Consider the following 14,725-nt stretch of genomic DNA (forward strand, 5'->3'; position numbering starts at 1 on the left):
AAAACTTAAAAAAGATCATTTGGGTCATCTTGTATAACCTAAATATTAATTTTAAAATAAATTTGAATAATAGATAACCGTAATTGGGTAAGATATGACTATTTTTTTTAAACACAATACATAAAAATATTTTTAAAAATCATTTAGGGTTAATCAAATTATATCTAAAAATTAAATAGGAACAATCGTTAACGCTATTAGTTATTACATTTTCTTAACTCTGGTTGTGTTCAAACCATAAAAAACATTATTTGGCTATCTTGTATATGCGAAATTGTAAATTTAAAATATATTCGAATAATAGATAACAGTAATAGAGTGAGATATAATTATTTTTTTTAAAAAAACAATTCATAAAAAAAAATTTAAAAATAATTTACAGTACATTAAATGAACTTCAAAAATTAAATTGGAGTCAAATCGGACAATGCTATAATCATTAATTGTTCTATTTTCTTAACCCTGGTTATGTCCAAAACTTAAAAAAGATCATTTGGGTCATCTTGTATAACCTAAATATTAATTTTAAAATCAATTTGAATAATAGATAACCGTAATTGAGTGAGAAACGACTATTTTTTTTAAACAAAATACATCAAAATATTTTTAAAAATCATATAGGGTTAATCAAATTATATCTAAAAATTAAATCGGAACAATCGTTAACGATATTAGTTATTACATGTTCTTAACTCTGGTTGTGTTCAAACCATAAAAAACATCATTTGGCTATCTTGTATATGCGAAATAGTAAATTTAAGTTATATTTGAATAATAGATAACAGTAATAGAGTGAGATATAATTATTTTTTTAAAAAACAATTCATAAGAAAAATTTTTAAAATAATTTACAGTACATTAAATGAACTTCAAAAATTAAATTGGAATCAAATCGGACAATGCTATAATGATTAATTGTTCTATTTTCTTAACCCTTGTTATGTCCAAACCTTAAAAACGATCATTTGGGTCATCTTGTATAACCTAAATATTGATTTTAAAATAAATTTGAATAATAAATAACCCTAATTGAGTGAGATAAGACTATTTTTTTTAAACACAATACATCAAAATATTTTTAAAAATCATTTAGGGTTAATCAAATTATATCTAAAAATTAAATCGGAACAATCGTTAACGCTATTAGTTATTACATTTTCTTAACTCTGATTGTGTTCAAACCATAAAAAACATCATTTTGCCTCTCTTGTATATGCGAAATAGTAAATTTAAATTATATTCGAATAATAGACAACAGTAATAGACTGAGATATAATTATTTTTTTAAAAAACAGTTCATAAGAAAAATTTTAAAAATAATTTACAGTACATCAAATGAACTTTAAAAATGAAACTGAAGTCAAATCGGACAATGCTATAATGATTAATTGTTCTATTTTCTTAACCCTTGTTATGTCCAAAACTTAAAAACGATCATTTGGATCATCTTGTATAACCTAAATACTAATTTTAAAATAAATTTGAATAATAGATAACCGTAATTGAGTGAGATATGACTATTTTTTTTAAACACAATACATCAAAATATTTTTAAAAATCATTTAGAATTAATCAAATTATATCTAAAAATTAAATCGGAACAATCGTTAACGCTTTTAGTTATTACATTTTCTTAACTCTGGTTGTGCTCAAACCATAAAAAACATCATTTGGCTATCTTGTATATGCGAAATAGTAAATTTAAATTATATTCGAATAATAGATAACAGTAATAGAGTGAGATATAATTATTTTTTAAAAAAACAATTCATAAGAAAAATTTTAAAAATAATTTACAGTACATTAAATGAACTTCAAAAATTAAATTGGAATCAAATCGGACAATGCTGTAATGATTAAAAGTTCTATTTTCTTAACCCTGGTTATGTCCAAAACTTAAAAAAGGTCATTTGGGTCATATTGTATAACCTAAATATTAATTTTAAAATAAATTTGAATAATAGATAACCGTAATTGAGTGAGATATGACTATTTTTTTTAAACACAATACATCAAAATTATTTTAAAAATTATTTAGGGTTAATCAAATTATATCTAAAAATTAAATCGGAACAATCGTTAACGCTATTAGTTATTACATTTTCTTAACTCTGGTTGTGTTCAAACCGTAAAAAACATCATTTGGCTATCTTGTATATGCGAAATAGTAAATTTAAATTATATTCGAATAATAGACAACAGTAATAGAGTGAGATATAATTACTTTTTTAAAAAACAATTCATAAGAAAAATTTTAAAAATAATTTACAGTTCATTAAATGAACTTCAAAAATTAAATTGGAATCAAATCGGACAATGCTGTAATGATAAATTGTTCTATTTTCTTAACCCTGGTTATGTCCAAAACTTAAAAACGATTATTTGGGTCATCTTGTATAACCTAAATATTAATTTTAAAATAAATTTGAATAATAGGTAACCGTAATTGAGTGAGATATGACTATTTTTTTTAAACACAATACATCAAAATATTTTTAAAAATCATTTGGAATTAATCAAATTATATCTAAAAATTAAATCGGAACAATCGTTAACGCTATTAGTTATTACATTTTCTTAACTCTGGTTGTGCTCAAACCATAAAAAACATCATTTGGCTATCTTGTATATGCGAAATAGTAAATTTAAATTATATTCGAATAATAGATAACAGTAATAGAGTGAGATATAATTATTTTTTAAAAAAACAATTCATAAGAAAAATTGTAAACGTAAATTACAGTACTTCAAAAATGAAACTGGCGTCACATCGGACAATGCTATAATGATTAATTGTTCTATTTTCTTAACACTTGTTATGTCCAAAACTTAAAAAAGATCATTTGGGGCATATTGTATAACCTAAATATTAATTTTAAAATAAATTTGTATAATAGATAACTGTAATTGAGTAAAATATGACTATTTTTTTAAAACACAATACATAAAACTATTTTTAAAAATCATTTAGGGTTAATCAGATTATATCTAAAAATTGAATTAAAATTAAATCGAAGCAATCGTCAACGCTATTAGTTATTATATTTTCTTAACTCTGGTTGTGTTCAAACCCTAAAAAACATCATTTGGCTATCTTGTATATGCGAAATAGTAAATTTAAATTATATTCGAATAATAGATAACAGTAATAGAGTAAGATATAATTATTTTTTTAAAAAACAATTCATAAGAAAAATTTTAAAAATAATTTACAGTACATTAAATGAACTTCAAAAATTAAATTGGAATACAATCGGACAATGCTATAATGATTAATTGTTCTATTTTCTTAACCCTTGTTATGTCCAAAACTTAAAAAGAATCATTTGGGTCATCTTGTATAACCTAAATATTCATATTAAAATAAATTTGAATAATAGATAACCGTAATTGTGTGAGATATCACTACTTTTTTAAACACAATAATTTTCTTAACCCTGGTTATGTCCAAAACTTAAAAAAGATCATTTGGGTCATCTTGTATAACCTAAATATTAATTTTAAAATCAATTTGAATAATAGATAACCGTAATTGAGTGAGAAAAGACTATTTTTTTTAAACAAAATACATCAAAATATTTTTAAAAATCATATAGGGTTAATCAAATTATATCTAAAAATTAAATCAGAACAATCGGTAACGATATTAGTTATTACATGTTCTTAACTCTGGTTGTGTTCAAACCATAAAAAACATCATTTGGCTATCTTGTATATGCGAAATAGTAAATAATTATATTCGAATAATAGATAACAGTAATAGAGTGAGATATAATTATTTTTTTAAAAAACAATTCATAAGAAAAATTTTAAAAATAATTTACAGTACATTAAATGAACTTCAAAAATTAAATTGGAATCAAATCGGACAATGCTGTAATGATTAATTGTTCTATTTTCTTAACCCTGGTTATGTTCAAAACTTAAAAAAGATCATTTGGGTCATATTGTATAACCTAAATATTAATTTTAAAATAAATTTGAATAATAGATAACTGTAATTGAGTAAAATATGACTATTTTTTTAAAACACAATACATAAAACTATTTTTAAAAATCATTTAGGGTTAATCAGATTATATCTAAAAATTGAATTAAAATTAAATCGAAGCAATCGCCAACGCTATTATTTATTATATTTTCTTACTCTGGTTGTGTTCAAACCGTAAAAAACATCATTTGGCTATCTTGTATATGCGAAATAGTAAATATAAATTATATTCCAATAATAGATAACAGTAATAGAGTGAGATTTAATTATTTTTTTAAAAAACAATTCATAACAAAAATTTTAAAAATAATTTACAGTACATTAAATGAACTTCAAAAATTAAATTGGAATCAAATCGGACAATGCTGTAATGATTAATTGTTCTATTTTCTTAACCCTGGTTATGTACAAAACTTAAAAAAGATCATTTGGGTCATCTTGTATAACCTAAATATTAATTTTAAAATAAATTTGAATAATAGATAACCGTAATTGGGTGAGATATGACTATTTTTTTTAAACACAATACATAAAAATATTTTTAAAAATCATTTAGGGTTAATCAAATTATATCTAAAAATTAAATAGGAACAATCGTTAACGCTATTAGTTATTACATTTTCTTAACTCTGGTTGTGTTCAAACCATAAAAAACATTATTTGGCTATCTTGTATATGCGAAATTGTAAATTTAAAATATATTCGAATAATAGATAACAGTAATAGAGTGAGATATAATTATTTTTTTAAAAAACAGTTCATAAGAAAAATTTTAAAAATAATTTACAGTACATCAAATGAACTTCAAAAATGAAATTGGAATCAAATCGGACAATTCTATAATGATTAATTGTTCTATTTTCTTAACCCTGGTTATGTCCAAAACTTAAAAAGGATCATTTGGGTCATCTTGAATAACCTAAATATGAATTTTAAAATAAATTTGAATAATAAGTAACCGTAATTGAGTCAGATATAACTATATTTTTTAAACACAATACATCAAAATATTTTTAAAAATCATTTAGGGTTAATCAAATTATATCTAAAAATTAAATAGGAACAATCGTTAACGCTATTAGTTATTACATTTTCTTAACTCTGGTTGTGTTCAAACCATAAAAAACATTATTTGGCTATCTTGTATATGCGAAATAGTAAATTTAAATTATATTCGAATAATAGATAACAGTAATAGAGTGAGATATAATTATTTTTTAAAAAAACAATTCATAAGAAAAATTTTAAACGTAAATTACAGTACTTCAAAAATGAAACTGGAGTCAAATCGGACAATGCTATAATGATTAATTGTTCTATTTTCTTAACACTTGTTATGTCCAAAATTTAAAAACGATCATTTGGGTCATATTGTATAACCTAAATATTAATTTTAAAATAAATTTGTATAATAGATAACTGTAATTAAGTAAAATATGACTATTTTTTTAAAACACAATACATAAAACTATTTTTAAAAATCATTTAGGGTTAATCAGATTATATCTAAAAATTGAATTAAAATTAAATCGAAGCAATCGTCAACGCTATTAGTTATTATATTTTCTTAACTCTGGTTGTGTTCAAACCGTAAAAAACATCATTTGGCTATCTTGTATATGCGAAATAGTAAATTTAAATTATATTCGAATAATAGATAACAGTAATAGAGTGAGATATAATTATTTTTTTAAAAAACAATTCATAAGAAAAATTTTTAAAATAATTTACAGTACATTAAATGAACTTCAAAAATTAAATTGGAATCAAATCGGACAATGCTATAATGATTAATTGTTCTATTTTCTTAACCCTTGTTATGTCCAAACCTTAAAAACGATCATTTGGGTCATCTTGTATAACCTAAATATTGATTTTAAAATAAATTTGAATAATAAATAACCCTAATTGGGTGAGATATGACTATTTTTTTTAAACACAATACATCAAAATATTTTTAAAAATCATTTAGAAATAATCAAATTATATCTAAAAATTAAATCGGAACAATCGTTAACGCTTTTAGCTATTACATTTTCTTAACTCTGGTTGTGCTCAAACCATAAAAAACATCATTTGGCTATCTTGTATATGCGAAATAGTAAATTTAAATTATATTCGAATAATAGACAACAGTAATAGAGTGAGATATAATTATTTTTTTAAAAAACAATTCATAACAAAAATTTTAAAAATAATTTACAGTACATCAAATGAACTTTAAAAATGAAACTGAAGTCAAATCGGACAATGCTATAATGATTAATTGTTCTATTTTCTTAACCCTTGTTATGTCCAAAACTTAAAAACGATCATTTGGATCATCTTGTATAACCTAAATACTAATTTTAAAATAAATTTGAATAATAGATAACCGTAATTGAGTGAGATATGACTATTTTTTTTAAACACAATACATCAAAATATTTTTAAAAATCATTTAGAAATAATCAAATTATATCTAAAAATTAAATCGGAACAATCGTTAACGCTATTAGTTATTACATTTTCTTAACTCTGATTGTGTTCAAACCATAAAAAACATCATTTTGCCTCTCTTGTATATGCGAAATAGTAAATTTAAATTATATTCGAATAATAGACAACAGTAATAGAGTGAGATATAATTATTTTTTTAAAAAACAATTCATAACAAAAATTTTAAAAATAATTTACAGTACATCAAATGAACTTTAAAAATGAAACTGAAGTCAAATCGGACAATGCTATAATGATTAATTGTTCTATTTTCTTAACCCTTGTTATGTCCAAAACTTAAAAACGATCATTTGGATCATCTTGTATAACCTAAATACTAATTTTAAAATAAATTTGAATAATAGATAACCGTAATTGAGTGAGATATGACTATTTGTTTTAAACACAATACATCAAAATATTTTTAAAAATCATTTAGAATTAATCAAATTATATCTAAAAATTAAATCGGAACAATCGTTAACGCTTTTAGCTATTACATTTTCTTAACTCTGGTTGTGCTCAAACCATAAAAAACATCATTTGGCTATCTTGTATATGCGAAATAGTAAATTTAAATTATATTCGAATAATAGATAACAGTAATAGAGTGAGATATAATTATTTTTTAAAAAAACAATTCATAAGAAAAATTTTAAAAATAATTTACAGTTCATTAAATGAACTTCAAAAATTAAATTGGAATCAAATCGGACAATGCTGTAATGACAAATTGTTCTATTTTCTTAACCCTGGTTATGTCCAAAACTTAAAAAAGATCATTTGGGTCATCTTGTATAACCTAAATATTAATTTTAAAATCAATTTGAATAATAGATAACCGTAATTGAGTGAGAAAAGACTATTTTTTTTAAACAAAATACATCAAAATATTTTTAAAAATCATATAGGGTTAATCAAATTATATCTAAAAATTAAATCAGAACAATCGGTAACGATATTAGTTATTACATGTTCTTAACTCTGGTTGTGTTCAAACCATAAAAAACATCATTTGGCTATCTTGTATATGCGAAATAGTAAATAATTATATTCTAATAATAGATAACAGTAATAGAGTGAGATATAATTATTTTTTTAAAAAACAATTCATAAGAAAAATTTTAAAAATAATTTACAGTACATTAAATGAACTTCAAAAATTAAATTGGAATCAAATCGGACAATGCTGTAATGATTAATTGTTCTATTTTCTTAACCCTGGTTATGTCCAAAACTTAAAAAAGGTCATTTGGGTCATATTGTATAACCTAAATATTAATTTTAAAATAAATTTGAATAATAGATAACTGTAATTGAGTAAAATATGACTATTTTTTTAAAACACAATACATAAAACTATTTTTAAAAATCATTTAGGGTTAATCAGATTATATCTAAAAATTGAATTAAAATTAAATCGAAGCAATCGCCAACGCTATTAGTTATTATATTTTCTTAACTCTGGTTGTGTTCAAACCGTAAAAAACATAAAAAACATCATTTGGCTATCTTGTATATGCGAAATAGTAAATATAAATTATATTCCAATAATAGATAACAGTAATGGAGTGAGATTTAATTATTTTTTTAAAAAACAATTCATAAGAAAAATTTTAAAAATAATTTACAGTACATTAAATGAACTTCAAAAATTAAATTGGAATCAAATCGGACAATGCTGTAGTGATTAATTGTTCTATTTTCTCTACCCTGGTTATGTCCAAAACTTAAAAAAGATCATTTGGGTCATCTTGTATAACCTAAATATTAATTTTAAAATAAATTTGAATCATAGATAACCGTAATTGAGTGAGATATGACTATTTTTTTTAAACACAATACATCAAAATTATTTTAAAAATTATTTAGGGTTAATCAAATTATATCTAAAAATTAAATCGGAACAATCGTTAACGCTATTAGTTATTACATTTTCTTAACTCTGGTTGTGTTCAAACCGTAAAAAACATAATTTGGCTATCTTGTATATGCGAAATAGTAAATTTAAATTATATTCGAATAATAGATAACAGTAATGAGTGAGATATAATAATTTTTTTAAAAAACAATTCATAAGAAAAATTTTAAAAATAATTTATAGTACATCAAATGAACTTCAAAAATGAAATTGGAATCAAATCGGACAATTCTATAATGATTAATTGTTCTATTTTCTTAACCCTGGTTATGTCCAAAACTTAAAAACGATTTTTTGGGTCATCTTGTATAACCTAAATATTAATTTTAAAATAAATTTGAATAATAGGTAACCGTAATTGAGTGAGATATGACTATTTTTTTTAAACACAATACATCAAAATATTTTTAAAAATCATTTAGAATTAATCAAATTATATCTAAAAATTAAATCGGAACAATCGTTAACGCTATTAGTTATTACATTTTCTTAACTCTGGTTGTGTTCAAACCGTAAAAAACATAAAAAACATCATTTGGCTATCTTGTATATGCGAAATAGTAAATATAAATTATATTCCAATAATAGATAACAGTAATGGAGTGAGATTTAATTATTTTTTTAAAAAACAATTCATAAAAAAATTTTAAAAATAATTTACAGTACATCAAATGAACTTCAAAAATGAAATTGGAATCAAATCGGACAATTCTATAATGATTAATTGTTCTATTTTCTTAACCCTGGTTATGTCCAAAACTTAAAAAGGATCATTTGGGTCATCTTGAATAACCTAAATATGAATTTTAAAATAAATTTGAATAATAAGTAACCGTAATTGAGTCAGATATAACTATATTTTTTAAACACAATACATCAAAATATTTTTAAAAATCATTTAGGGTTAATCAAATTATATCTAAAAATTAAATCGGAACAATCGTTAACGCTATTAGTTATTACATTTTCTTAACTCTGGTTGTGTTCAAACCATAAAAAACATCATTTTGCCTCTCTTGTATATTGGAAATAGTAAATTTAAATTATATTCGAATAATAGACAACAGTAATAGAGTGAGATATAATTATTTTTTTAAAAAACAATTCATAAGAAAAATTTTAAAAATAATTTACAGTTCATTAAATGAACTTCAAAAATGAAATTGGAATCAAATCGGACAATGCTGTAATGATAAATTGTTCTATTTTCTTAACCCTGGTTATGTCCAAAACTTAAAAACGATTATTTGGGTCATCTTGTATAACCTAAATATTAATTTTAAAATAAATTTGAATAATAGGTAACCGTAATTGAGTGAGATATGACTATTTTTTTTAAACACAATACATCAAAATATTTTTAAAAATCATTTAGAATTAATCAAATTATATCTAAAAATTAAATCGGAACAATCGTTAACGCTATTAGTTATTACATTTTCTTAACTCTGGTTCTGCTCAAACCATAAAAAACATCGTTTGGAATCAAATCGGACAATGCTGTAATGATTAATTGTTCTATTTTCTTAACCCTGGTTATGTCCAAAACTTAAAAAAGGTCATTTGGGTCATATTGTATAACCTAAATATTAATTTTAAAATAAATTTGAATAATAGATAACTGTAATTGAGTAAAATATGACTATTTTTTTAAAACACAATACATAAAACTATTTTTAAAAATCATTTAGGGTTAATCAGATTATATCTAAAAATTGAATTAAAATTAAATCGAAGCAATCGCCAACGCTATTAGTTATTATATTTTCTTAACTCTGGTTGTGTTCAAACCGTAAAAAACATCATTTGGCTATCTTGTATATGCGAAATAGTAAATATAAATTATATTCCAATAATAGATAACAGTAATGGAGTGAGATTTAATTATTTTTTTAAAAAACAATTCATAAGAAAAATTTTAAAAATAATTTACAGTACATTAAATGAACTTCAAAAATTAAATTGGAATCAAATCGGACAATGCTGTAATGATTAATTGTTCTATTTTCTTAACCCTGGTTATGTCCAAAACTTAAAAAAGATCATTTGGGTCATCTTGTATAACCTAAATATTAATTTTAAAATCAATTTGAATAATAGATAACCGTAATTGGGTGAGATATGACTATTTTTTTTAAACACAATACATAAAAATATTTTTAAAAATCATTTAGGGTTAATCAAATTATATCTAAAAATTAAATAGGAACAATCGTTAACGCTATTAGTTATTACATTTTCTTAACTCTGGTTGTGTTCAAACCAGAAAAAACATTATTTGGCTATCTTGTATATGCGAAATTGTAAATTTAAAATATATTCGAATAATAGATAACAGTAATAGAGTGAGATATAATTATTTTTTTTTAAAAACAATTCATAAAAAAATTTTAAAAATAATTTACAGTACATTAAATGAACTTCAAAAATTAAATTGGAGTCAAATCGGACAATGCTATAATCATTAATTGTTCTATTTTCTTAACCCTGGTTATGTCCAAAACTTAAAAAAGATCATTTGGGTCATCTTGTATAACCTAAATATTAATTTTAAAATCAATTTGAATAATAGATAACCGTAATTGAATGAGAAACGACTATTTTTTTTAAACAAAATACATCAAAATATTTTTAAAAATCATATAGGGTTAATCAAATTATATCTAAAAATTAAATCGGAACAATCGTTAACGATATTAGTTATTACATGTTCTTAACTCTGGTTGTGTTCAAACCATAAAAAACATCATTTGGCTATCTTGTATATGCGAAATAGTAAATTTAAATTATATTTGAATAATAGATAACAGTAATAGAGTGAGATATAATTATTTTTTTAAAAAACAGTTGATAAGAAAAATTTTAAAAATAATTTACAGTACATCAAATGAACTTCAAAAATGAAATTGGAATCAAATCGGACAATTCTATAATGATTAATTGTTCTATTTTCTTAACCCTGGTTATGTTCAAAACTTAAAAAGGATCATTTGGGTCATCTTGAATAACCTAAATATGAATTTTAAAATAAATTTGAATAATTAGTAACCGTAATTGAGTCAGATATAACTATATTTTTTAAACACAATACATCAAAATATTTTTAAAAATCATTTAGGGTTAATCAAATTATATCTAAAAATTAAATCGGAACAATCGTTAACGCTATTAGTTATTACATTTTCTTAACTCTGGTTGTGTTCAAACCATAAAAAACATCATTTTGCCTCTCTTGTATATTGGAAATAGTAAATTTAAATTATATTCGAATAATAGACAACAGTAATAGAGTGAGATATAATTATTTTTTTAAAAAACAATTCATAAGAAAAATTTTAAAAATAATTTACAGTTCATTAAATGAACTTCAAAAATTAAATTGGAATCAAATCGGACAATGCTGTAATGATAAATTGTTCTATTTTCTTAACCCTGGTTATGTCCAAAACTTAAAAAAGATCATTTGGGTCATCTTGAATAACCTAAATATGAATTTTAAAATAAATTTGAATAATAGGTAACCGTAATTGAGTGAGATATGACTATTTTTTTTAAACACAATACATCAAAATATTTTTAAAAATCATTTAGAATTAATCAAATTATATCTAAAAATTAAATCGGAACAATCGTTAACGCTATTAGTTATTACATTTTCTTAACTCTGGTTGTGCTCAAACCATAAAAAACATCATTTGGCTATCTTGTATATGCGAAATAGTAAATTTAAATTATATTCGAATAATAGATAACAGTAATAGAGTGAGATATAATTATTTTTTAAAAAAACAATTCATAAGAAAAATTGTAAACGTAAATTACAGTACTTCAAAAATGAAACTGGCGTCACATCGGACAATGCTATAATGATTAATTGTTCTATTTTCTTAACACTTGTTATGTCCAAAACTTAAAAACGATCATTTGGGGCATATTGTATAACCTAAATATTAATTTTAAAATAAATTTGTATAATAGATAACTGTAATTGAGTAAAATATGACTATTTTTTTTAAAACACAATACATAAAACTATTTTTAAAAATCATTTAGGGTTAATCAGATTATATCTAAAAATTGAATTAAAATTAAATCGAAGCAATCGTCAACGCTATTAGTTATTATATTTTCTTAACTCTGGTTGTGTTCAAACCGTAAAAAACATCATTTGGCTATCTTGTATATGCGAAATAGTAAATTTAAATTATATTCGAATAATAGATAACAGTAATAGAGTAAGATATAATTATTTTTTTAAAAAACAATTCATAAGAAAAATTTTAAAAATAATTTACAGTACATTAAATGAACTTCAAAAATTAAATTGGAATACAATCGGACAATGCTATAATGATTAATTGTTCTATTTTCTTAACCCTTGTTATGTCCAAAACTTAAAAAGAATCATTTGGGTCATCTTGTATAACCTAAATATTCATATTAAAATAAATTTGAATAATAGATAACCGTAATTGTGTGAGATATCACTACTTTTTTAAACACAATAATTTTCTTAACCCTGGTTATGTCCAAAACTTAAAAAAGATCATTTGGGTCATCTTGTATAACCTAAATATTAATTTTAAAATCAATTTGAATAATAGATAACCGTAATTGAGTGAGAAAAGACTATTTTTTTTAAACAAAATACATCAAAATATTTTTAAAAATCATATAGGGTTAATCAAATTATATCTAAAAATTAAATCAGAACAATCGGTAACGATATTAGTTATTACATGTTCTTAACTCTGGTTGTGTTCAAACCATAAAAAACATCATTTGGCTATCTTGTATATGCGAAATAGTAAATAATTATATTCGAATAATAGATAACAGTAATAGAGTGAGATATAATTATTTTTTTTAAAACCAATTCATAAGAAAAATTTTAAAAATAATTTACAGTACATTAAATGAACTTCAAAAATTAAATTGGAATCAAATCGGACAATGCTGTAATGATTAATTGTTCTATTTTCTCTACCCTGGTTATGTCCAAAACTTAAAAACGATCATTTGGGTCATCTTGTATAACCTAAATATTAATTTTAAAATAAATTTGAATAATAGATAACCGTAATTGAGTGAGATATGACTATTTTTTTTAAACACAATACATCAAAATTATTTTAAAAATCATTTAGGGTTAATCAAATTATATCAAAAATTAAATCGGAACAATCGTTAACGCTATTAGTTATTACATTTTCTTAACTCTGTTTGTGTTCAAACCGTAAAAAACATAATTTGGCTATCTTGTATATGCGAAATAGTAAATTTAAATTATATTCGAATAATAGATAACAGTAATGAGTAAGATATAATTATTTTTTTAAAAAACAATTCATAAGAAAAATTTTAAAAATAATTTATAGTACATCAAATGAACTTCAAAAATGAAATTGGAATCAAATCGGACAATTCTATAATGATTAATTGTTCTATTTTCTTAACCCTGGTTATGTCCAAAACTTAAAAACGATCATTTGGGTCATCTTGTATAACCTAAATATTAATTTTAAAATAAATTTGAATAATAGGTAACCGTAATTGAGTGAGATATGACTATTTTTTTTAAACACAATACATCAAAATATTTTTAAAAATCATTTAGAATTAATCAAATTATATCTAAAAATTAAATCGGAACAATCGTTAACGCTATTAGTTATTACATTTTCTTAACTCTGGTTGTGCTCAAACCATAAAAAACATCGTTTGGCTATCTCGTATATGCGAAATAGTAAATTTAAATTATATTCGAATAATAGATAACAGTAATAGAGTGAGATATAATTATTTTTTTAAAAAACAGTTCATAAGAAAAATTTTAAAAATAATTTACAGTACATCAAATGAACTTTAAAAATGAAACTGAAGTCAAATCGGACAATGCTATAATGATTAATTGTTCTATTTTCTTAACCCTTGTTATGTCCAAAACTTAAAAACGATCATTTGGATCATCTTGTATAACTTAAATATTAATTTTAAAATAAATTTGAATTATAGATAACCGTAATTGAGTGAGAAAAGACTATTTTTTTTAAACAAAATACATCAAAATATTTTTAAAAATCATTTAGGGTTAATCAAATTATATCTAAAAATTAAATCGGAACAATCGTTAACGCTATTAGTTAAAATATTTTCTTAACTCTGGTTGTGTGCAAACCGTAAAAAACCTCATTTGGCTATCTTGTATATGCGAAATAGTAAATTTAAATTATATTCGAATAATAGATAACAGTAATAAAGTGAGATATAATTATTTTTTTAAAAAACAGTTCATAAGAAAAATTTTAAAAATAATTTACAATACATTAAATGAA

Source organism: Anthonomus grandis, chromosome 22 (genome assembly GCF_022605725.1).
Source record: "Anthonomus grandis grandis chromosome 22, icAntGran1.3, whole genome shotgun sequence".
In the NCBI taxonomy this organism is placed as follows: Eukaryota; Metazoa; Arthropoda; class Insecta; order Coleoptera; family Curculionidae; genus Anthonomus; species Anthonomus grandis.